This window comes from Balaenoptera physalus (assembly GCF_965194825.1).
Source record: "Balaenoptera physalus genome assembly, chromosome: 14".
In the NCBI taxonomy this organism is placed as follows: domain Eukaryota; kingdom Metazoa; phylum Chordata; class Mammalia; order Artiodactyla; family Balaenopteridae; genus Balaenoptera; species Balaenoptera physalus.
In genome coordinates this window covers 42,134,607-42,158,289 of record NC_138893.1, presented here as the reverse complement: position 1 = coordinate 42,158,289, position 23,683 = coordinate 42,134,607, and the positions used below count along the sequence as shown (strand labels likewise).

The window sequence follows — 23,683 nt, the reverse complement described above, 5'->3', positions numbered from 1 at the left end:
ATTCTGTTATCTATTTTTTTTAATTTTTCCAGAAATATTCTCAGCATATACACACATATATATTACACATTAAACATGGAAATAGCATAGTATAGTGTTTTGTATCTTTTTTTCACCAAGCCATATTTCTTAAAGATCATTTCATATTAGTCCATGAATCACTATTTCATTCTTTTTAGTGGCTGCATGTTACACCATTACAGAGCTGTATCATATAGGAAAGTAGGTATTTAGATGATTTCCAGGTTTGGCTAATATAAGCAGTGTAGCAACAAACATCTTCATATGGAGGTCTTTGGCATTTCCATTGGATAAATTCCTAGAAACGGAATTTCTAGCTCAAAGGACAATTACATATATTTCTGTTTGAATAAGTATTGACAAATTGCTGTTTAGAGCAGTTGGACTAACTCACTCCCCACTCTCACCCCCAGCTGACCCTGACAGCATCCCTTTCACAATGTCAATACAAGTCATTGTCCAAATGTTTCATTTTTGCTGATCTCACCACACCTGACAACTTGCATGTGTTAAGTGTAAGCCCACCTTCTTTGGTGTGGTGGGTGTTATCACCCTCATTCTGCAGTTCGGAGAGCTTAGTTCACTCACCCCAGGACAAAGCCAGTGTCCCAGCACTGCTGTGAACCACAGAGGTGACAGAAAGCACGGCTGGGAACAGAATAGGCAAGGCCAGGAGTGGGGAAGCTGAGGCCAGGCAAGGGTGTGGTTGCCTAAGCAGACACTCAGGCTCCGGCAATCAAGATGGGGAAAGGGGACATACAGGTCAGAAGCCAAGAGACCAGTCAATGGTCAGGTCTATAAACCCGCTCCACCAGGACCAGGGACACAGTGCTGCCTCTTCTGCGCTCATGCCTGGGCCAGCCTGAGCCCCGGATGTGGGCGTCAGTGAGCCATATTAGGGCTAAGGGAAATAGGTCAGTCACTTGCTGGAGGAGTAGTAAATTTAGGAGCAGAGATGAGAGTGGATGTTGACACCTGGGACTAAAGCCCCAAGTTTCCTTTCTTCCTACCATGAACAGCTTGGCAGTCACAAAGCAGGAAGATGCAGTCTCCATTAAAATTGAGAGAGAAAAGTCCCTGTCAATAAACCACAGTTGCCAAATGAACCTAAGTTTAGCATCACACTCTAAGCCTGTTTGGGAGCCTCTTGACTTTTCTAATGGGCTCCACTTCCGTGAACTCAAGGTAATGGAATCAGCTTCAGAGAAAACAATGTTCTAAATAAAGAAATGCAATCAGAGCTGCTGACCTCCAACAGAAGACTCTTCTCATAGGCCTTGGACTTGAAGTAAGGAATGTGTGCTTTGAGAGGGCGTATGTGTATGTGTGTGTAAAGATTATGAATTTCAGGCGTGACTGAAACCACAAAGTCCTAACATGTTACTAAGGCTGGCCTATTCAACAAACAAACAAAAACTTTAAAAAAATATTTAGAGTAAGGAGGGCAGGGAAACCTGACTGTTTTGAAACTGACATTAGGGCCCATCCAGGTATAGGGGGTATTATTCAGAGACAGGATGCCCAAAGGAGTGGGTTTCCAAAGACCTCCTCCCAGACTCATGGCACAAGCCTGGGCAGCAATTTGAAAACATGGAATGTTCCAAGGTGGGCAAGGCAAGACTCCCAAAGCAGGCTTATCCTAGAAGCTTGCGTCCATAAGGAGAGCGCTTGCTGAGCTATGAAGGTCAGAATCAGGCAACCATGAAGGCCTTCAAGGAGGTCCTAGGGTATCAGCCCAGAGAAGCCCAGAGTGTGGTCTGTGGCTGGCAATGACTGTCTGAGATACTGGAGTTTCCAGTTGTTCATCCTTCTGAGTGAAGATGGTCTCTACTCCTACTCCAATTTTCTGGAAATGTCCATGGTCTTCCATACTGCCTATCTATCCATCCCATCCATTCCACTGTCTCAAGCAGTCCGTAAAAAAACCATTTTTGAGCCTATGACAAATCAAAGACCATGCTAGGCACCATGTGGGATACAGAGTAGGGCACAAATGGTGGTGGAATGTTGGCAGTGGGGACTCTTACACAAGGTCATGGGGAGTGTAGGTAGGTGTAATCACTTTGGAAAACAATTTGGCACAATTTGCAAAGTTGAACTTGCACACCAATAACCTAGCAATTAATTCCTCTCCTAGCTATATACCCCTCAAACTCTTGCAGCTGTGTGAAAGACATGTATAAGGATGTTCAAAGAAGCATTGTTCAAAATAGTAAAATTATGAAAAACCCAGATGTCTATTACCAGGAGAAGGAACACTTTGTGAATTATGGTCTGTTCCACAATGTACTATTATGCAGCAGTGAAAATGAATGAACTATAGTTATATGCAATAAGATGAATGCATCTTAGAGACAAATGATGAGTTTCTATTTTTTTTGTTGTTGTTGTTGTGGGGCTTTTTTTATTATTTTATCACTAACAATTTTTCCAGCTTTATTGAAATATAATTGACATATAACATTTTGTAAGTTTAAGGCGTACAACATGGTGATTTAATACACATATATTTTGCAAAATGATTATCAAGATAAAGTTAGTTAACACATACATCACCTCACATAACTACAATTGTGTATTGGCGGGTAAGAAAATTTAAGATCTACTCTCTTAGCAACTTTCAAGTGTATAACACAGTATTGTAACTGTAGCCTCTACACTGTATATTAGATTCCCCAGTGTACCACCGTTTATTTATCCATTTACCTACTGGAAAATATCTTGGTCGCTTGTAAATTTTGGCAGTTATAGAGTATCTGTAAACCTTCATGTGCAGATTTTTGTGTGGACATAAATTTTCAATTCATTTGAGTAAATACCAGTTAGTAGGACTGGTGAATTAGTCAGTATGCCTAGTTTTCTAAGAAACTGCTGTATTGTCTCTCAAAGTGGCAGTACCATTTTTGCATTTCCTCTCTTTGAATGAGAGTTCCTGGGGCTCCACACCCTCCCCAAGACTTTGTGTCGTCTGTGTTTTGGATTTTGGCTATTCTAATAGGTGTGTAGTTGTAGCTCATTGTTTTAATTTGCAGTTCCCTAATGACACATAATGAGGTATCTGTTCAGATCTTTTGCTCATTTTTAATTTTTCAGGTTACTTTCTTATTGTTGAGTTTTAACTGTTCTTTGTGTATTTTTAAAAACAGTCCTTTATTGGGTATTTCTTTGCAAATATTTTCTCTCAGTCTGTGGCTTGTCTTCTCTCTCTTTTGTAGAGCAATTTTAATTTTTAATGAAGATCAGCTTATCAATTATTTCTTTCATGCATCGTGCCTTTGTTGTTGTAAAATGATGAGTTTTTTTTTTAATGATGAGTTTTTAAAAAGCGAGTTTCAAATTAACACAACTTTGTAAATCAACTATACTTCAATAAAATAAATTTTTTTAAAAAAAGAATTTTAAAAGCAAGTTTCAGAAGACTACATATACTGTATCATTTTTTTCTAAAGCTTAAAAACAAGCAAAGCTAAATAACATTTTCTAAGGAAATCAAACAAACGTATCTTAAAATTTTTTTAGAGCCAGGAATACTGACCATAAAATTTCAGATAGTTGTTACCCCTGGGGGCAGACAGGTTATGGGACAGGGGAGGACCCCACCTGTAGGGTCAATGATCTAGTTCTTGGGTCACATAGGAGGTATCAAGTGTTTGTTTTATTATTATATTTTATTCATTGCATATGTTCTTTGATCAGAAATACATAGTAAACATTTTCACGGCAATAACTCCTGGTCTGAAGGAGACTGCCATTTATACGAGAAAATAGAAACACAGACCCCAGAAAAGGCATTTCGTATGTCATAGTACAAGAAAGAACCTTATGAATGACCATACTTGTTTGGACTCTTATCACAAGTGACTGAAACCAAATTCAAACTATTTCAAGCAAAAGTAAGTCGTAAGTAAATAATAAGTAAGTAAGCAAGTCTGGCTTGTTAATTGAGGTGAGGCCAGGACCAGGAACCCTAAAAACTCGAATAACAAGCGACTCACTTCCTCACTCTCTCTGCTTCTCTCTGTGTGTTGGCCTCATTTTCTCCCACTTTGGATGGGTAGCTTGGGGACCTTCCTTCTGATGAGGGAAGGAGAATAAGGGATGCAGATACTGCCAGCCTGGCTTGCATCATGCACCACGTCAGTTTGGCAAACCCAAAGGAAGGAGAGATGGGTTTTTCTCCCTATGTTCCATTCACAAAATCCCAGGCAAGGATTCCAATTGGCCTGGTTTGGGTCACAGGTCCATCCCTGGGCCAATCACAGTGGCCAGGAGAAAGGGTATTATGTGATTGGAGGCCTCATCAAATCTCAGGGAGCAGAGGAGGGGCGGGCTACTCAGAGAAAAGGAAGTCCTATCGTCAGAGGGAGCAACGGAAAGGATGACAGGACAGACAAACATGACAGATGTCCACTCCCAAGGCTCAGGCAGCAAAGGGAATAAGAGTCGGGGAGTGGGGAACACAGTGAGGCTCTTTGGAAGAGAAGGTCCTAACGTGCAGGCTGAAGAAAGGGCAGAACTTGAGGCCTTAGGGAGGGAGGGAGGCTCCTGCCAGACCCTGGAGGCTGGAGGCTGACTGTGTAAGGCAGGAACGGCTCTGGGTGATCCTGGGGGAACCGTTTTAATTGTTCTGTGGGCTGGTCGGCTCCAGGGTGTAAAAACAAACCTTGATGGGAGGGATTCCCTGGGAATGGAAAAAAGGTAAGCAAAAGGCAGAACACAGGATGTTGCGGAAGCCCAGAGGACGCCCACACACAGGGGTCGGGCTGAGTCAAGCGGACGTCTGGGGCTGTGGAGGGGGCAGGTTGGAGGCAGCTGGGAACAGAGCACCGCTCAGGGCCAGGGGCTCTTCCCTCTAGAAGGAGTTGCCTAGAAGGATGGTTTCCAGCCCGGCCGATCTGGTTCACCACCCCCAGACCGCAGCCCTCAGGAATCCCACGCCAATTGCGCCAGAGGGGCGGCCCTCGGTGTGGGGACCAGGGCCCAGCAGGCCGGGGCGGCCACGTTACTGGCCTCAGGAGAGGCGGGGCCTCCAGGCCCAAGAGTCCCAGCTTCAGAGAGAAGCGGGGGTGGGGGGCGGGTGCGAAAGCACCTCAACCCAACAATGCCATGCCTGCCGCGGATCTATTATGAGTCCCGGGCTCTAGCGTTCGCCCTGGATTCGAATCTGTTTCGACACTTGACGAATATGTGACCTGGGCCACATGCTTCACTCTCTGAGTCTCAGCTTTCCAATCAGGAAAATGCCCAGAACACAGTGTCGTACCTACCTGAAGGGCCGACTGTGAGGCTCAGGTGAGAAAAGGTTATCGTTGGCATGAGGCTTTGCATCAATGTTTGCCATGGTTATAACATGACTTCCTAATTTAGTCCCTGAGATGAGAGTTGTGAGCCCCCAACAGTGCAGACAGCCACACAGAGGCTAAATGACCCCATCCTGAGGACACTTTAGAAGGCGCTGTACAGTCCATCTGAAGCACTTTCCCACCCCTGGGCCTTTGCTTATGCCATGCCCCGACACTTGGAAGATGCTTCCCTTGGATCCTACATAGCTGGCTCCTTCTCATCCAGGTTTAGGATAAATGTCATCTCCTCAAAGAAACCTTCTCTGATCACCCTAACTAAAAAAAGTAAACTCCCTGCCCTCCATCCAATTACTCTCATTTATGCTCTTCCTTTCATGATTACCCTCTTATATTAACTTATATATTTTATTTGCTTATAATCTGATTCCCCTCTGGAATATAAGGTCACTGAGTACAGACACCTATTTCACCACTGTATCCCTAGCCTAGCATGGCACATTGACTGGTGCTTACATATTTGTGGAGTGAATAAATGAAGAATACCCTGGTAACACTCAGGCCATGCATTTCAACTAAGGCTCAGAGAGGTTCCCTTACGTCTCCCATGGCCTTATTTACATCTGGCTTCTCAGAGCTCCTGGCTGTGAGGCCCTGGTTCAAGTCCAGCCATGGAGACACCAGAGCCGGGCACCAACTCCCCCATAGCAACCTCGTCTTCCCTGGGGTTCATGTGGTTCACCCAGAACCTCTGTGTGGGGCTGGGGCTGGCCAGTTGGAGCTTAGCTAGAACATCCATCAGTCTATCAATAAACATTTGCAGAGTCCCTCGCTACCTGCCTTTGGGAAGTGTCCTGGGTTGACCTGGGGAGACAAGGCCTGTTGGATATCCTCCTTGGCCGCTATCCTGAAGCCTTCTCCATGGCACCTACTGGGTAGTATCATGCCTAAATGTTTAACCCTGAATGACAATTTATGATTTCATGCTGAAAAATGTCACTGAGCTACAAGCCTGACACTCCAGTTTGCTGGTCAGCATGAGCTTCTCTCCCTGCAAGTCAGTGTTTCTCAAGGCATGGTCTATGGCCCATCCATAACAAATCATGAGCTGCTTGTCGGGGTGGGGGGAACTACACAGGCTCCTAGCCAGCCTGGACCTGCTAGATCGGAATCTCTCTGCAGCAGGTTTTGGAGTAGGCACTTTTCTTTAGAGTAAATAACTGGGGCAAGATCACATAACTAGTGAGTGGTGGAGGAGGACCAGACCCAGGCATTCGGGCTCCAGAGCCTGTGCTCCTAACTTTTGTCCAATGGTACCTCTCCATTCCCACAGGCCCACCGCCGCCTGCCCCAGCAGAGACTCGGCAACAATTGTCTAAGTTCCATTTGCACCCTTCCAATGAGCAGGTCCAGTCCCCCTGATGATGGCCACCTCCATCCTTTGGCAAAGTCTGTTGTGAGCACGCAGGTCGGTCTGTCTCTCCCACAAGCTCAGAGGGTGAACAGTTACTTGCGTCATTTCCGCACCCCTGGAAGCCCAGACAGGGGCTGGCCCAGATTGACTCCAGTCTCTGTGGGTTGCAAAAAAGGATATATTCACCCACCCAATACTTCTGTGCCTACCATGTGCCAGGCCCTTTGTGGGCACTCAGGATGCAGCAGTGTAAAACCAAACAAAAATCCCTTTCCCCCAAGGAGCTTATATTTTGTGGGTGAAATGTACAGGTGAAGTGATAATGGCCCCTGCAAGGTCTGCTGGGAAGTAAATGAAATAAACTGTAAGTGTGGAGAGAAAGGTAAGAGCTCTGGGGACTGAAGCAATCAGGGAGGGCTTCCTGTAAGAGGCTTCATTGGCATCACCTTCCTTATTGTTGAAATCACCTAAGATAAGTCTGTTGAAGACTTGGATTTTCTCTGTAGAGCCTCACTCCCAGTGGCCAATGCTAAGGACGTGGTGTATCAGGCACAGTTCCCACAGTTCAAAGCACCTTGACCAGGGTCTGCAGGGAAAGTGTGGGGGTAGGAGGAATGAGGGTGGAGAGTCAGAGGGACACTTATTAGTAGTAACGTTATTTTGAGTGAAATCTTTGTTCTGGAATCCAATCCCAACTGTTTCTCTTGGGTTGCTGTGAGGATTAAATGCTTAACTCAGACAAAGGAGGAGAGGTCAATTAATGGACGGCATTGTTGCTGTTTTGGGTAGAAAACACTCTCAGTAGTCCCAGCTCATCTACCTTAGTGGGCAAGAGGGAAAGGTAAGAGATGGTCTGGGAGCCTCAGATTATGTGGGGCCTTGCAGACCATGGTGAGGAGAATGGATTTAATTCTGAGATGGGAAGCCATTGGAGGCTTTTAAGCAGGGTGATGATGAAAGATCACTGGCTGCTTGAAAAATGAACTGTTGGGAGGATAGGGTAGAAACAGAGACCAGTTAGGAGGCTACTGCCAAGGTCCAGGTGAGGGACAGTGGAGGCTTGGATGAGGGTAGTAAAAGAGGAAATGTCTTGGTGAACACACATGAATTTTGAATGTGTAAAATGCCGCAGGGGTGGGGCACAAGGGAAAGACGAATCAAGGAGGACCTCAGGTTTTGGGTAGGTAAATGGGGGTGCCATATTCTTAGATGGGAAAGGTAGAGGAAGAGCAGGTTTGGGAGACAAAATCAAGAGTTCTGGACTGCTTGTGTTGGTGGTGGTGGCTGAGTAATGCCCCCCTAATGATGGAACCTGTGAATGTGTCACCTTACATGGCAGAGGGACTTTGCAGATATGATTTAAGTCAAGAGTTTCGAGATGGGGAGATAAACTTGAATTATTTTGGTGGGCCCAGTGTCAACACAAGGGGCCTTATAAGCGGAAGAGGGAGGCAGGAGAGTCAGAGCTATTCAGTGTGAGAAGGACTCAACCCACCTTTGCTGGCTTTGAAGATGGAGGAAGGGAACCTTAAGTCAAGAAATGAGACAGCCTCCAGCAGCTGAAAAAGGTAAGGAAATGGCTTCTCCCCTAGGGCCTCTAGAAGGAACATGTTCCTGCTGACACCTTGCTTTTAGCCCAGTAAGACCCATTTTGGACTTCTGACCAAGTTCTCTCCTACCTCTCTCTCTCTCACCCACTAAGTTCCAGTCCCAGTAGCATTCATGAATCCTCAAACAGGCCACACCGGTCCTAGCCTCAGGACCTGGAACATTCTTTCCATGATTCATACATGTCTGACTCTTTTTGATCATTCCACCATTACTTCAAATGATGCCGCCTCAGCAAGGCCTTTCTGGCCTCCAGCTATAATTGCTCTCCCTTCTCCCCAGCTCCTACCACACAGGCTGGCTTTGCTGAGTTTATTTGTGTATTACCTGTCTTTCCCCACTAGAAAGAAGATCCATGACGGCAGGGAACTCATTTACCTTGTTTACCACTGAATTCCTAGTACCTGAGCGAGTGCCTGGCATGTAGTAGGTACTCAATAAATTAAATAAAAATGAATGTTAAAAAAACAACAAACAATAAATGTTGGCGAGAATGTGGAGAAAAGGGAAACCTCATACACTGTTGGTGGGCATGTAAATTGGTGCAGACACTGTGGAAAACAGTATGGAGGTTCCTCAAAAAAATAAAAATAGAACTACCATATGATTCAGCAATCCCACTCCTGGGTATATACCCGATGAAAATGAAAATACTAATTTGGAAAGATACATGCACGCCAGTGTCCACAGCAGTATTATTTACAATGGCCAAATATGGAAGCAACCCAAGTGTTCGTCAACAGATGAATGGATAAAGAAGATGTGGCACATATATTTAAAACTCAGCCATTAAAAAAAAGTGAAATTTTGCCATTTGCTACAACATGGATGGACCTGGAGGGTATTATGCTTAGTGAAATCAGACAAAGACAAATATGGTATGTTATTACTTATATGTAGAATCTAAAATATAAAACAAACAAATGAAGATAACAAAACAGAGACAGACTCACAGATATAGAGAACAAACTAGTGGTTGCCATGGGGCGAGGAATGGGAGGGAGGCAAGATAAGGGTAGGGGGTTAAGAGACACAAACTACTATGTATAAAATGAATAAGCAACAAGGATATATTGTATAGCACAGGGAATATAGACCATATTTTATAATAACTTTAAATGGAGTATAATCTACAAAAACATTGAATCATTATGTTGTCTACCTGCAACTAATATCATATTGTAAGTCAACTGTACTTTAATTTTAAAATAAATAAATAAAAATGAATGTGATTTAGAGAAGAAAAAAAAAGATAGTCCTTGGTTTATGGCCACAGAAATCTAGAGTCTGAATGCTATCAACCAGCTCCCCTTGAATTCACTGAGCCTATTATGTATTATTTCCTGGGAGGCAGATGGGGAGAAGCCAGCCAGGAGCTCACAGCCCAGAAGGAACTCATGGAAGGGAAGGGAAAGGAAGGGAAGGGGAGGGGAGGGGAGGGGAGGGGAGGGGAAGGAAGGGCAGGGAAGGCTGAGAACTCAAATACAAGGCCCTCTGGTAAATGTCCAAGCAGATTGAGTAGAGTCCCAGGAGCTCAGCGAGGACTGGCTCCGTCCACTTAGGAAGAAGGAGGAGGAGGAGGAGATGCGATTTCAGGGGCTGGGGGTCCGAGGGCTGGGGAGAAAGAGAAAGCTCTCTTAGCTCTTTCTGAGAAGGCAAGTGTGGTTAATTCAAGAAAATTCTGTCTGAGGAATATAAACAGCCTAAGAGCCAACTTTTGCACCAAGCGGTTTGCAATCCAGCTGTGGAGAGGAGCACCAGAAGTGCCCAGCAGAGCCCTGGAGGGATGCAGTGCAGGGAACAGCTTCGGAACTTAGTTTGGGGTCAGGCAAGCCTAGGTCTGCGTCCCACTCCTGCCACTGACCGCTGTGCCTCAGCTTCCTTATGAGAATTTTACCTCCTTCACCAGGTTGTTGTGAGGCTTAAAGGAAGATAATAAATCTGAAGTGCTCAGCAGAGAGCCCTGCGCACAGTTTAAGTGCTCAGTAAAAGGCAGCCATTATTATTAAAATAAGCAGGTTGTTCACTGGGCGGGAATCTCTTAGTGTTTTTGAGATTCCAGGGGTGAGAGGGCAGGTTAGTGTACCTGGAGATGAATGTCTGGGTCATATATAATCCACCAACCTGTGTTTCTCCCGGTGGGGTGCCTGACAGGCCACCCCAAGAGACCGTGAGGCAAAGGGTCTGTGGCAGGATCCAGAAATCGGAAGTTTAACAACCCCGCCTCCCCACCCAGTGACGTCAGGCCACTCAAGGCCAAGAACCATTGCTTCAGCGGGGCCACGCTCAGGACAGACTGCCCTGGTTTTTGCCTTTCAAAGCAGTGTTTGGATGACTTTCTCATGGAGGCTGAGTGCCTTAACCCTGCCTTCAGTTTCCCGGAGCTGGGGCCTTCCATGTGCAGTCAGAGACATACCTGGTTTGTGGATCTCTGAGGGCTGGGACTCAAGGAGACCTTCTGAATAAAGATGCGGCTCAGAAATCTACAGAGACTTGAGCTGCGGGGAAAACCAGCTCACTCTGCCTTCTGCTTGGGGCCGCCCATAATTCTACCTCCTGAGCTCCTTTGCAACCTAACCCTGTAACCCCTAAACTGTTCCTTGTTTAATTTTTCTTCGTGGCATTTATGACTATTCCACAGGCCGCTAGTCTTACTCATTGTGTTTAGTGTCTATCTACCTCCATTAGAATGTAAGCTCTCTGATTATAAGCTTTTGTTTGTTTATTTGCTGTTTTGTTCTGTTTTGGTCTTCTTTGTCCACGCTGTATCCTTGGGCTTAGAACTGCTGGCTGGCATACCACAGGCCCTCAATAAATATTCATTGAATGAGCGAATGAGTTGGACAGCTCTAATTCCTTCCTGCCCCAGAAGCTCCCAGTTCAAGAGACAGTACAAACCTGTGTCCCTTCTCCAGCCTTGTCACCAGCTAATCCTTGGGGCAGTGTTGGGGGTTGGGTGGCCTCTATTCTGGGCCTTTAAAAGTTTTCCCCTCTCCCACGCCAGTGTTTTCTTTAATTGCCCCTCTTGTGAGAATAGAGAACATCGCATGGGGCAGGGGCTTTCAGAGCTGGCTAATTAACAGGCAGTCATTCCCTTTTCTGTCTTCCTCTCTCACATTCCTTTTTATGGGGCTGAGTGTATCACAGGAAGGCATGTGCAGCCTCAAGATACCCCTGTCCTATGTTTACATATATAGACAAAGAAATATTTACATACATGTTATTTTTAGTTATACAAGTAATAATAACAGCTGAACTTCACTGAGTGTTTACTGAGTGCCAGGCATTGTGCTAAGCATATGCATCTCCTTGTTTAACCCTCTAAACAACCCCATGAGGTCAGTTGTGTTATTACTGTCGTCCCACTTTACAGATGAGCTGCAAGAGCTTCAGTGTCTGATCCAGAGACACATATCTGAGTTTGAAGCCAAACAAGATGGTCTGACTCCAACATACCCCTCATTCCTAACTGCTACAATGACTGCCTCTCTCAAAAGGTGTGCTCATTATCAGAAAGTCAAACAATAAAGAAAGTAAACAGGGGGACTTCCCTGGTGGTCCAGTGGTTAAGACTCTGTGCTTCCACTGCAGGGGGCACGGGTTCAATCCCTGGTCGGGGAGCTAAGATCCCATGTGGCACAGCCAAAAATCTTTTTAAAATAAATTTTTTAAAAAAGAAAGTAAACGGGGAGCTCCCCTCACTCCCCCAAAGAGGCTGCTGTAAGCTGATAATGCTTTTATACTAGGGAATTTCTTATACCAGCAGAATATAGGTAAGAATAAAAAGGTCTATATGTCTATAAAAACACACACCCATCTAGTTAAGTGGGTTTTTTCTTTTCCTACAATAGTAGTTCCAGACCTTTTGTTTCACTTAGTTTTTTCACTCTCTAATAATACATTTTGGACCAGATCTTTAAACTTCAATAAGTGATGCCTCCCCTCTTAGAAGCTGTAGGTTGATGTTCTGGCTGCCGAGGTTAAGGATGAAGTGATGTGATGAAGACAAATCTATGGATGAGGCGAGAGGAGGTACATAACATGCTGGCCAGATCGCAGCTGGGCGAGTTTGGACTCTTACAGGCTTAGGAGCTGCCTTTAGAAAGGGGGGCTTGTTTGTTGTTGTTCTTGCTTTTTAGCTTAGGTAGTTCAGGGTACCATCCTGTTGGCTGAGAAATGAATAGGCTTCCCTGCCTGTATCAGAGGATCTCAAAGCCAAGCTCTCCTAGGCAGCCCCAGGTAACCTCTTGGAGACTGGGCTCAAGGGAGCCGAGGGGCTTCCATTCTAAGGATCCTTAAGTATTACGCCCATAACTCATCGCTCAGCTTCCAGGCATATAGCTACTGTGCTAGCCACCAAACTCCTGGCAGTAGTTCATTTAATCTGCAAAACCCTACCAGGTATTTCACTGCCCCCACCTTACAAATGAGAAACTGATACTCAGAGAAGTTAATAACCTACCCAGGATCGCACAGCTAGTAAGAGGCAGCACTGTGTCTTTCTCACTAAGGCCTCAAAGAATCGCAGCAGAAGGTTGGAGCTGATTGAAATCTTCTAACTCTGGCCCCTTCTTCCATATAAATGAAGCACACAGCCCAGGGCCCTAACAAAGTTGGCTGCAGGCCACACAGCAGGTGTAAGGAACTGACTGAGGTTCCGGTTTTTCAGACTCTATTTGTTATAAAAGACCTCCAGGGAAGTTGGTAGAACTGAATGGAGTAGAGTCAGTTCTGCATCCTGGTAGCCCAGAGGCATTGGAGTAACTGACTTCCTGAAGAGGATTTGCCCACAGCAAAACAAAATTAAGCCTTGTGTCAATATGAAGCCAGGGCAGGAGGGATCCTAATCTATAACTTCCTCCAAAGAAAAAAGTCCTACACCTGCCAAGGGGGGGTCAGCTGATAGAGCTGCCCCGAGGGGGAGTGTGGGGTGAGGGGATATTATTACTGGAAACCTAAGACACCAGAAACTCATCCTTCAAATAGACCCACTCACTCCAGCTGGCCATTTTTACCAACAGGGACCATCCTTGAATCTGGAGCCCCTAATTAAATCCCTCCACCCCAATCTGCCAAAGCCACACGTATAGCCACCTAGAAGTACTTCTCCCCCCAGTTTATTCTTTTCTGTTAAAAACAAACAAAACCCTCTGCCCAAAGAGGTGTAGACTAGGATGTCCTTCAATAGGAGATCCAGATAAATAAATTATGCCAAATCCGTACCATGGAATGTTCTGAGGCCCCACCAAAAGAATAAAGGGCATCTGGAAGATAAGAGCACTGAGACTTAGTAGTAAATGGAAGAAACGAAGTTGCAGAATGATAAGCAGAATACATAACTGAAAATATGGAAAAGATACAAAAAGAGTATCACAGCTTCATAAGGAAAAATTTGGAAAACACAGAAAAGTAGGGGGGATCAAACCCCCGCACAGACCTCCCACCCTGAAAAAAAGAACCCTTGTTAATATGTCATATATTTCTCTCAGGTCTCCTGGCTAGAAGTGGTCGTGTTACATCAGGTGGTGGTCAGCACACACTGGAGTGTGACCAGAGCTCAAATCCCAGCTCTTCCACCCCTACCTGGGAGAGCCTCACTCTGTGTGCCAATCTGTTCTGTGGAAGTCATTCCACCTTCCTGGGATGGTTGTATTGATTAAATGAGGCCAAATATGTAAAGCACTGAGTGCCTAGCAAACAGCACTCAATAAATGCAGCTGTCATTGTTATTTGTAACCTGCCATTTCCCTTAATATTTTAACATAATTGATTTTGAACATTATTCAGAATCTTTGAAAACGTCACACGTGATGGCTGCTGAATGTACCGATTTCTTCACCATTCTCTTAGGAGAAATGTTTTGGCTGCTTCCATTTTTACCTTCGTATAAATAGCTCTGTGATGAACACTACTGTGAGTAGAGCTTTACGTCCCCCATGTTTTGAAGATTTTCCTTAAGATCATTTCCCAGAAGTGGAATTACTAGGCCAAAGGGTAATCACCATTTTCAGGCTTCATCTGCACAAGGCCTGATTGCACAAAGCGGGCCTTATTTCCTAGACCTAACCTCCCCCACCTCCTGACCATCCCCAGAGCCTCCCTGCCCCCCACCAGGATGGCCTTCTGCTCCCCGGAGAGGACACCTGGCTGCCGCCACCTCCCTTGCCTCCTTCAGTGGCCGAGCTTCTCCCCTCTGCCCATGTAAATCAGTTCTTTCAGTTCTTATACCTCTCCCTGGCCCACCCTGACTGCTGGGCCCTCGACCATCTCCCCTTCCTCTGGGTTTCCCAGCTCCTTGAATCTATAACCAAGTCAAGCCTGACTCACGGACCCTCTTTCCCTTTCAAGATTCAGATTTGGGTCCATAACACCCAGACAGTAAGCTCCTGAGGTCAGGAATGAAGCCCTGGGCTCTTCTTCCTTCCCCTCTCAGCCCTGGAGTGAGCAGTACAGGGCTAGGATCTGAGTTCCCATTGGGCAAGATGTCTTCCTAGGGTCAGCTGTGGTCCAGGCTGGGCACTATGGCTGCAGGGACCTTCGGAGCTGGCTCCTCACTCGGGGCGGGGAGAGGGAAACATAAATAATCGAGTGTAACCATGAAGGACAGGGGTTTTGATACAAGTTCATAATAGAGGAGAGAGAAGGGAGGGTGTCAGCTCAACCTGGTGGGCCCTGCTCAGGCTGTGAACCTTGTTGGATGTCTTGCCGTGTGACCCTGAAGAAGTCATTTAACCTCTCTGAACCTGGATGCCCCCTTCTGTACCAGGCTCTCTTCACTGGGATGTAGTGAGGTTAAATCAGTTATTCAGGTGAACTTGCTTAGCCAGAGGTATGCAGCAGGTGCTCAATAAATGTTTGCTCCTGGTGAGGGCTCAATACAAACTTGTGGATTAATAAAGGGACTGCACTGGCAGGGTGCTTGCAGCCATGGGACTCAAGCATCTCAGCAGGCCTGTTCTTCTCACTTGGGGACTAGGTTGCTGGATGCCCATTTCTTCCACTGACGGGCGAGTTTCTTGCAGGTTCTGGCCAACTGGGTCTCCACACCAGAGTCTGGAGGGGTATGTGGAAGGGTTGGAATCATGTTTACAAGGAGTTTACTCGTGAATCACCTTTGCCTCCGGTGCAGTGCAGCAGTGGAATGGAATGTTGAAATGCCTCCTTTTACATCCATTTTCTGAACTCGTGGCAAGCCTGCTCCCATCCAGGCTGCAAATCCTCCCCGCCTAGCAGGCAGAACCTTGCATGAGGCCCAAGGAACAGAGGTTTCCGGGGGTGATGTCACTCAGAGCTCAAGGAACACCAAGGGCACCAAGCTGGGCTCTCCAGTTATTCATCCTCCCTGCAGTCAAGGCGGGCTCTGAGCAGGCCCATCCCTGCAACAGATGTGGCTCAAGGTTATGGCCAAGGTCAGGACTGTTATGTGTCCTTTAGTGGTGGGGTGGTGCAGAGATCACTGGCCTCAAGTTTGGATTTAAAGCTGAGAGAATCCTTAGACACCATCTAATTCAACCACCCTCCCCTTTGTAGAGGGGGAAACTGAGGCTCAGAAAGATCAAGAGATCTGGCCAAACTCACACAGCTATGGCATGGGTTATAAAGCTAGGACTTGCTTTTTCCAAACCCCACAGTTACAAGAATTCTCATCAACCTCTGCTCTATCTGGGGTTACCTCTCAACCCATCCCTACCCCCATATACACCAATCACTATAATACTGATAATAGTGGTACCATCTATTGGATAAGCTCCTGAAGGAAGCACGGCGCTAAATGTTTAGGATGTATTGTCTAATTTAAGCCTTTCAACACCTCTAGGAGTTAAGTAAAATAACTCCTTGCTAGTCCAAGTGTGGTCTGTGGCCAGCAGCAACAGTATCACCTGGAAGTTGGTTGGAAATGCAGACTCTCCAGCCCCAGGAGGAGAATTTGCATTTCAGCAGGCTTCCAGGTGATCTTAGGGACAATCAAGTTTGAGAAGCACCGCCAAAACTCATCGCACTTTAAAGACAGGAAATGAAGCATGGAGCAGGGGAGTGACTCCCACAATGTCCCACAGCAGGTCAGGGGCGGAGCCCTGGCTGGTGGAACCTTGGGCAGTGCCCTGGCTCTGAAGTCTTGAGGTTTAGGAATGTTTTCCCACTAGTTCTAGGCCAGAGGAGTAGGATTCCAGACCCCACCTTCCCCAGGAGCAAGGAAGTTACTGATAAAAGGAATATCCCAAGCATTTTACAAGGTAATTTCAAGTATATTATTTTGTTTTTACTTTATAACTTGTTAATTATCCCAACTTTACTAAGAAGAAACTGTACCTTGGAAGAGTCTAAGCCATTTGTACAAGACTGCATTGCTGGCCACTTCCAGAGTCGGGGCCCGACGCTTGTCTCCTTTACTCCGGAACCCAATCACTGTTTCTCCAAGCACAGAGTGGCATCCCAGTGGCAGGAGAAGTGACTGTAGGTGGAATACAGACGAAAGTCTCCTATTCGAATTGTCATATATTTTAATTTCTACTACAAAAAAACACAATTAGATTATTAAACCTCAGAGACTACTGTTTAAGACAAAATATGGGTTGGTTTTTTGTTTGTTTGTTTGTTCGTTAAATGAGTCTCTGAAAAATCAATTTCAGGAATGATAGAGGAGGTGGTACTCAGATATTGCAAAGTCCATGAAGGTGGTAAAAGACTGGAGTGTGGGTAACAGCTCCAGGCACCACACAGTGTGTGGGGGGGGGGAAGGGGGGAGAGAAAACCAGCAGCCAGAGAGATCTCTACTCAGAGGCTGTAGATTTTTCACATAAAAAAATCTCCCCATGGCCTTCCCATCCTCATTGCCCCCAGAGTCTTAGTATGGAGGAAATACGATGCTCACTTAAGGGCACACACTCCCCATTTAAAAAAAAAGACCAAGTTTTACCAGCCATTTATCTTTCTAGCCAGAATCTCTATGGTGAAGCTGGAGGGACCACAAACTTGCTCCTTCTAACATCCTCCCACACCCAGCCCACTTCCTGTAGCTTTCAAGGATGCCCCATGCCCATCCAGGCCAGACTTGAAATGCTGCAGGGGGTAGGCTAGGAGTGGGGGGTAAAAATCCCCCTCCCATCCTTCAGAAATAGTCTGTGGCTCCCCAGTGGAGGGGGAAGAACTGCATCTTTGCTTTCAAGTGTTTGCTCTCTTCCATCTCTTCCTTTCTCTAACCATGTCCAGGGCCCTTAACAGCCACTCTTTTTTGGTCAGACCTTTGAACTTTGAGTAAATGGACATTCTCTGCTGCACCTCCGTTTCATTCAGGGATCACAAGTAAAGAGTTCTGGCAAATAAACAAAAATCTTCTAGGAATTCAGAAAACAGTTATGGTAAGGAACAAGGACTGTTGTCTTAGAAAAGATAAGGTGGGAAAGGGACAAGATGACCATCTTCAAATATTTCAAAGAGGGTCTAGGTTTAGACAGTATTTCACCAGACCTGGAAGCAAAGAGTGGAAAATACAGGGAAGCCAGCTTCAGCTCTTTGTCCTTGGTCAACTGTAAAATGGGGGCAATAGTGCTTACATCATAGGGAGGTTGTGAGGATTAAGTGAAGGGCTCAGGACATACCTGGCATCTCATAAAAATCCCAGGATATGCTTGTTTCCTTTTTTGGCCTCATTCAAAAATGCCTCATGAGGCAGTAAGCTCCCTCCCTGGAAAATTTCAAAATAGAATTACAATTCCTTACTGCCAAGATTCTGTGCTTCCGTGCTGCCTGTGACTTTTCATAAAGAAAAATACTGGCTCACACGGAGCCCTCACCATGCTCCAGGCAGGCAGAGAAGGTCTTTTTGTAGGTACTTCATTTAATCTTCTCATCAGCCCTATGAGGTAGGTACTATTATTATCTCTCCCCGCCCCTGCCTCATTTTTTTTTTCAGATGAGACAACTGTGGCTTCGAGAGGTGAAGTAACTTGTCCAAGGTCACACAATCAGTAAGAGGCAAACCAGGGACTTAAACGTCACACTCCAAAGTCCTTGCTCTTACAATTGGAGGGGTTATTTATCAAAGCTAAACCCCTCTCCCAGACTCGCCTGCTCTAATGCTCCAGGCTTTATTGATCTGTCTTCTGTAAAGTTTCTTCAGGTCTCAACATCAAAACCACCTAACTTAGCACTTATTATTGTGTGAATGGCTTCTTGTCCTTCCTAGTTTACTGTAAGTGGGTCTGGGGATTTTTACTCTTTAAATATCCTTTTGTACTCAGTAAGCCTTCAGAACAAGTTCACAGGCTTCTAGTAATTCTTTCTTTCACTGACAGCTGAATTAGACAGCAAGTAACTCCTTCTTCCCTGTCATGCCTACCCCCATCTTTTTTTCCTGTGCCATTAGAAAAGTCTTTTCTTGGCTGGAAAAAATACTACAGTCTGTTCAACTAGTTAACGTTTATTGAGTTCTTAATATGCACCAGGCACTGTTCTAAGTACCTTTCGTGGATTAACCCACTGAATCCTGATAGTAACCTATGAGCTAAGTCCTATTTTCACTCCCATTTTACAGAAGAGGAAACTGAATGTACCAGTGCATCAGGATTTGACTGAGTAAATGAGTAAATGCTTTGCTGATGGATATTATTAATAGCAGCAACAACCACACAAATACCTTATGCTTGAGTCAGGCTATAGCTTTATGTCTATTATGTCGTTGTCACTCACCATTAGCAGATAGGCGCTAATGTCCCTACTTTATAGAAGAGGAAACCATGACAGGAAAACAAAAGGGTGAGTGATTCTCAACAGTCACACAGCAAGTGCTGCCTGTACCCTTGAGTGAACATTGTATTCACTCCACTCTAAGATCCTGGGGGCAAGGGAGATGGGAGGGTCGTGGGGGGAAAAACACCTACACACACAAAAAGCATTCTACAAATATTAGGGAGACAACAGAAGCCGGTCATAGCAGAGGCTGGACAGGAATCCAGGTCTTTGACTCCTAGTTCAGGGCTCTTTCCTTTGACCAAGATGGTGGGAAGCAAGTCTTGGGTCCAGACCCAACAGCAGTCTTGATTGGGGATGTTAACACCAAAGAAAGTAGTGCTCTTAAAAAAACCCCCATCATTTTTACGTCTCTGCTTTTTCCACATTTTCAACAACGAGCATGCGCGCTACTTTCATAACGAGAGACAAGCAAATGAAGAGAGCTGGCAAGATGCACCCGTCTGAGGGCTGGAGCAGCTAGAGGACCCTTGGCTTGGCTTCGGGGTGGCTCTGGGCCCCTGCCCTGTCATTCTGGGGCACCCTCTGATCCATCCCCACAGGCCACCTGGCCCCACTTTATGGGCAGATGAAGGAAGCAAGGACGATCATAGGAGTTCCCAGGTCCATGAAACTCCCTGACATTGGAAGCTGAAAGCTGTGTGTGCACTTTTCCAAGGAATGGGCCCACACTTTTTAAAAAGGGGCACTATGACCCTTCAAAGGGTAAGAGCACCAGATTGCAATGATGAACCGGGACCTGAGGATTAGGATGACCGGTCAAGGAGGGTCAAGAAACATAAAAATCTTCTTGCCCGACTCTGAGTAGAACTGGCAGGGGAGAGCGAATGACAAATAGAACAAGGCCTTGCCTCATACGCTCATGTTAATTTAAATTCTGCTTTCTTCCCTGAACCCACCTCACTCCCATTCCAAAGCAGTGGGCAGGGGGTGGGGGGTGGAGAAAGGCGTGATTATTTAAACAGTTCCATCTCAGACACACTCCTCCTCCTCCTCCTAGGCCTGTGGACTATGAATTCCAGCTCCTGATCCTAGGGCCTGTGCGTCCACAGCTTCCTATCCTGCCTCCTGACCCAGGGTCTAAGGCCCTGATTTATGCTGTGGCCAACTTTTCCCCTGGGTGCCTCCTAAAAAGCCTGCTGCTTTCAAGCCTCAGCAAGCACTGGATTCCATTCCACCAACATTGCCTGAGCTCCTACCATGTGCTGGGTGTTATGACTAGGTCACAGATGGTGGGATAAGTCCGGAGTATGGCCTGGGAGCCTTCAAACTAATGGCAGGACAGATAACACTCTGTTGGGGGAGGGGGAAACTGCACAATGTGAGAACACCCAGGAGGGCGACTGATTAACAGGCTGGGGGATTAAGGGGGGGCTTCTTGGAGGTGCAACGGTAGCTCTGGAGCTGGTGTGTGAAGGCAGGGAAGGATTCCTAACAAAGGAATGGGGGAGGCGCTCAAGTCCTGTAGAAAAGTGTGGAGGCAGGAAAATACTGGGCAAGTTTAGGAAATAGGCAGTTTTGTGTGACTGGAGCCTGGGGCTGGGGGAAGGGGGAAGGGGGAAGGAAGGAGACAAACGAGGCTGGAGGTGGGTTACGGCCAATTGGCTAGAACAAGGACCTTGATGTTCCACTAATGAATTTGGATTTTATCAGACAGTGCGTAGGTGTCACTGAGGGTTTTTGAGCGGAGCAGGTGGGCTCTGTGCTCTGATCTAAGCTTAAAAAGATCACATTGCAGAAGACAAGAGAGAAAGGAGAGGGCTTGGCGATTGGGAGGCAGGATGCTACTGTAGGGCCCAGTGCAGGGGATAATGGGGCCCTTTAACTACAGCTATGGCTAGCACCGGCTACATAATTTGCAGGGCCCAATGCAACAGGAAAATTCAGGGTCCCTTGTCCAAAAATTATCAAGAATTTCAAGAGACTGACAGCAGAGCATCAAACCAAGCATCATGCCCTTCTAAGGATGGCCTTGTGCAGCTACACAGGTCACACACCCAGGAAGCTGGCCCTGGCCATGGGACTAGAAAGGGCAGGTTAGGAAAGAGATCTGGAAGGCAGAGTCTTTGGAAGCCAGGGACTTGGTAATCTGTTGGTGTGGGAAGTGACAGAGCAATCCACTGATGGATGACTTTCCTGCACTGTTTGCCAGGCCACCTTTCCACTACCCCCTTGGGTGGCCCAGGATCAACTCCTACTTATTAATAAGTCTAAACTTCACCCCCGCCTCCTCCTGCTACACACTCAGACCTGTTCCTGTAGGGTCCCTATCTAAAGGTGTCACCATTTACTCAGTCACCCTCTACTCCTCTCTCCGCCATCCCATCCCTTCCGGCAATTTACTTCCTAAATGTCTCTCCCATCTGTGTGGCCTCTTCAATTGCTGCTATCACTGCCAAGTTCCGGCAGGCCCTTATCAGCTCAGGCCTGGATTACCCACAAAAGCTGCCTATCTGTCTCCCTGACGCCGGTCTGGACCCCACCCCCACTTGCAAATAAAACATCCATCCTGCACAGTGCCACCTCAGTGAGGTCCCCAAATGCTCACCTGACCAAGTCACTGAGTAACACCCTCACCTGGGGCTGCTCCAGCCAAACAATAAGGTCCAAATGCCTTAAATGGCACACAAGTCCCTCTGTCACCTGAGCCTGCTTAATTTTCTAATAAATGCCAGAAATGCCTTAGTCTCCCACGTACCTCCAGCACATACCTTGCTGGGTTCTTGGTTTTTTTCCCTTTACCGCAAGCAGTTTTCTCTGCCTGGAATGTCCTCCACTCTCCCACTCCATGGCCTGGCTCACCTTGATTCACTCTCGTTACGCTCACCTCAGCTCTCCTCTGCTCTGGGTGGCCTTCTCCAGGGCCACATCCCTACCCCACCTCGCACACCGTGGATGCTCTTCCGCACTGACTACAGGACCTTAGGCCTGTGGCGACTTCCCTGGTGGTCAAGTGGTTAAGACTCCACGCTTCCACTGCAGGGGTTCGATCCCTGGTCCCCTGGTCGGGGAAGTAAGATCCCACAAGCCGCGGTGCAGCAAATAAATTAATTAATTAAAAAAAAAAAAAAAAAGAGGCCTGTGGGCTGGACCAAGCTTCCTCTCCGAGCTGGGGGCAGCTGGAGCAGAGTGAGTACTGCTCACTTTGGGGTTCAGCAACCATACAGAGCCTGGCCATGTGGGTGTTCCGTACATGTGTGGTTGTAGGTTGAAATGTCTGGGGCTGGGTGGTTCCGGTGACACTAGAGGAGGAGCAGATTGCAGGGAAGGCTGGCACGGAGAATCCCAAAGAGAAAGAAACCCCCCCCCCCCCCCGCCCCGGCATCACATCTTCGTTGGGATTCCACTGGCAGGGTGTGGACAGCGCCTCTGACTGAAGGCCTCTGACACCCAGAGGCAATGGCCAGCTAGCTGTTGTCTGGTTTGACTGCATTTGATTTCAGAATTGGATTTCTGCTTCCTTCTAAAAACCGTACTCCCCTCTGTCGGTAGTAAACAAGCCCCTCCCTAGTGGAGGCAGGCTGTTTTCCATCAGGCAGTCCCCTCCCTCCTCAGGCTCACAATAAAATGGTTAGTCCTCAGTTTGGGGGTAGAAGCATGCTTCCCTCGAGCATGTCCCTGCAGCTACCAGGGCACAAAGCTGACACTCAGTAAATACTTGCTGAATGGGTGAATCGTGTCCAGTTCCCCAAGATAGGGGATGGGAAGCCTGAAGCTGCTGGGGACTGATGGGGGCAGACAGCCTGGGATTATACTTGAGCCACAGATAATCCCCCAAATCCAGAAGCCACCTGGACAGTTGGCTGGGCTGAGCTCCATCAACAGTGCATGTTGATGCTACAGCTGATTTCAGGACAGATTTTTCTGGGGCCCAGAAAACGGTTCCTCAAAAAACAATTATTCTAATTTTTACTGGGAGTGTGACAAAGAAAAGGACCATCAATCCTTTGAGGGCAGAATCCATTTGGGGAAATTAGTTGCTGGCTCTTCTCTCTCCACTTTTACTTTGAGGTACTTTTATTATGGAAAATTTCAAAATATAAAGAAAAGTAGAGAAAACAGGATAATGAACCCCCAGGTACCCATCACCAAACTTCAACCATTACCAACACAAGCCCAATCTTGAGTCGATAACCCAGCCTTCGAAGCAAATTCCAGCTATCATCTCATTTCCCGCGTAAAGACGGGTAAGGATCGAAATCTACGTCAGATCCATCTGGGGGCACTGGCCGAGGGCGCCCCTAGCTCTGCCTACGGCGGTGCCTGGCCCGGCCCCCAGCAGGTTCGGAACCTACGTCTATGAAACTCTAAACCCATGGCGCGACGCCTGCTCAGCCTCCCCCGCTTCCTCCTCTTCCCGCACAGCGTGGGTCACCTCGGCCTCATGGCGTTCCTGACACCCCACCGGCAGTCCCCGGTGATGCGCGAGTGACTGCCTCCGCGCAGCGCCGCAGAGAGCACAGCGAGCTGCTTTCCACTTCCTCTTTCTCAAGCTGACTAACGCTCGGCGCCCGCCCAGCGCGTCCGGCTCCCCGGGGGCGTGGCCACAGCCCGAAGGGGCGGGGAAATACCCTTATTCGGCCTTATATGG

At 46.8% G+C, this 23,683-nt stretch overlaps 1 long non-coding RNA gene across 2 annotated transcripts in view; it reads right to left on the bottom strand.

Annotated features, from left to right (window-relative positions):
* The window catches only part of LOC309642498, a 29,313-nt gene extending 5,667 nt beyond the window's left edge, over positions 1-23,646 (bottom strand). Inside the window, exons 1-3 of one of the 2 annotated variants that reach the window (XR_014253234.1) lie at positions 23,468-23,610; positions 16,654-16,795; positions 6,133-15,719 (exon numbers count right to left, since the gene is read on the bottom strand). This is a non-coding gene — a long non-coding RNA (uncharacterized lncRNA). Of the gene's footprint in view, positions 1-6,132; positions 15,720-16,653; positions 16,796-23,467 lie in introns of those variants that run through there. The other variant, XR_014253233.1, reaches the window with a different exon arrangement.
* Positions 23,647-23,683: the final 37 nt, after the last annotated feature.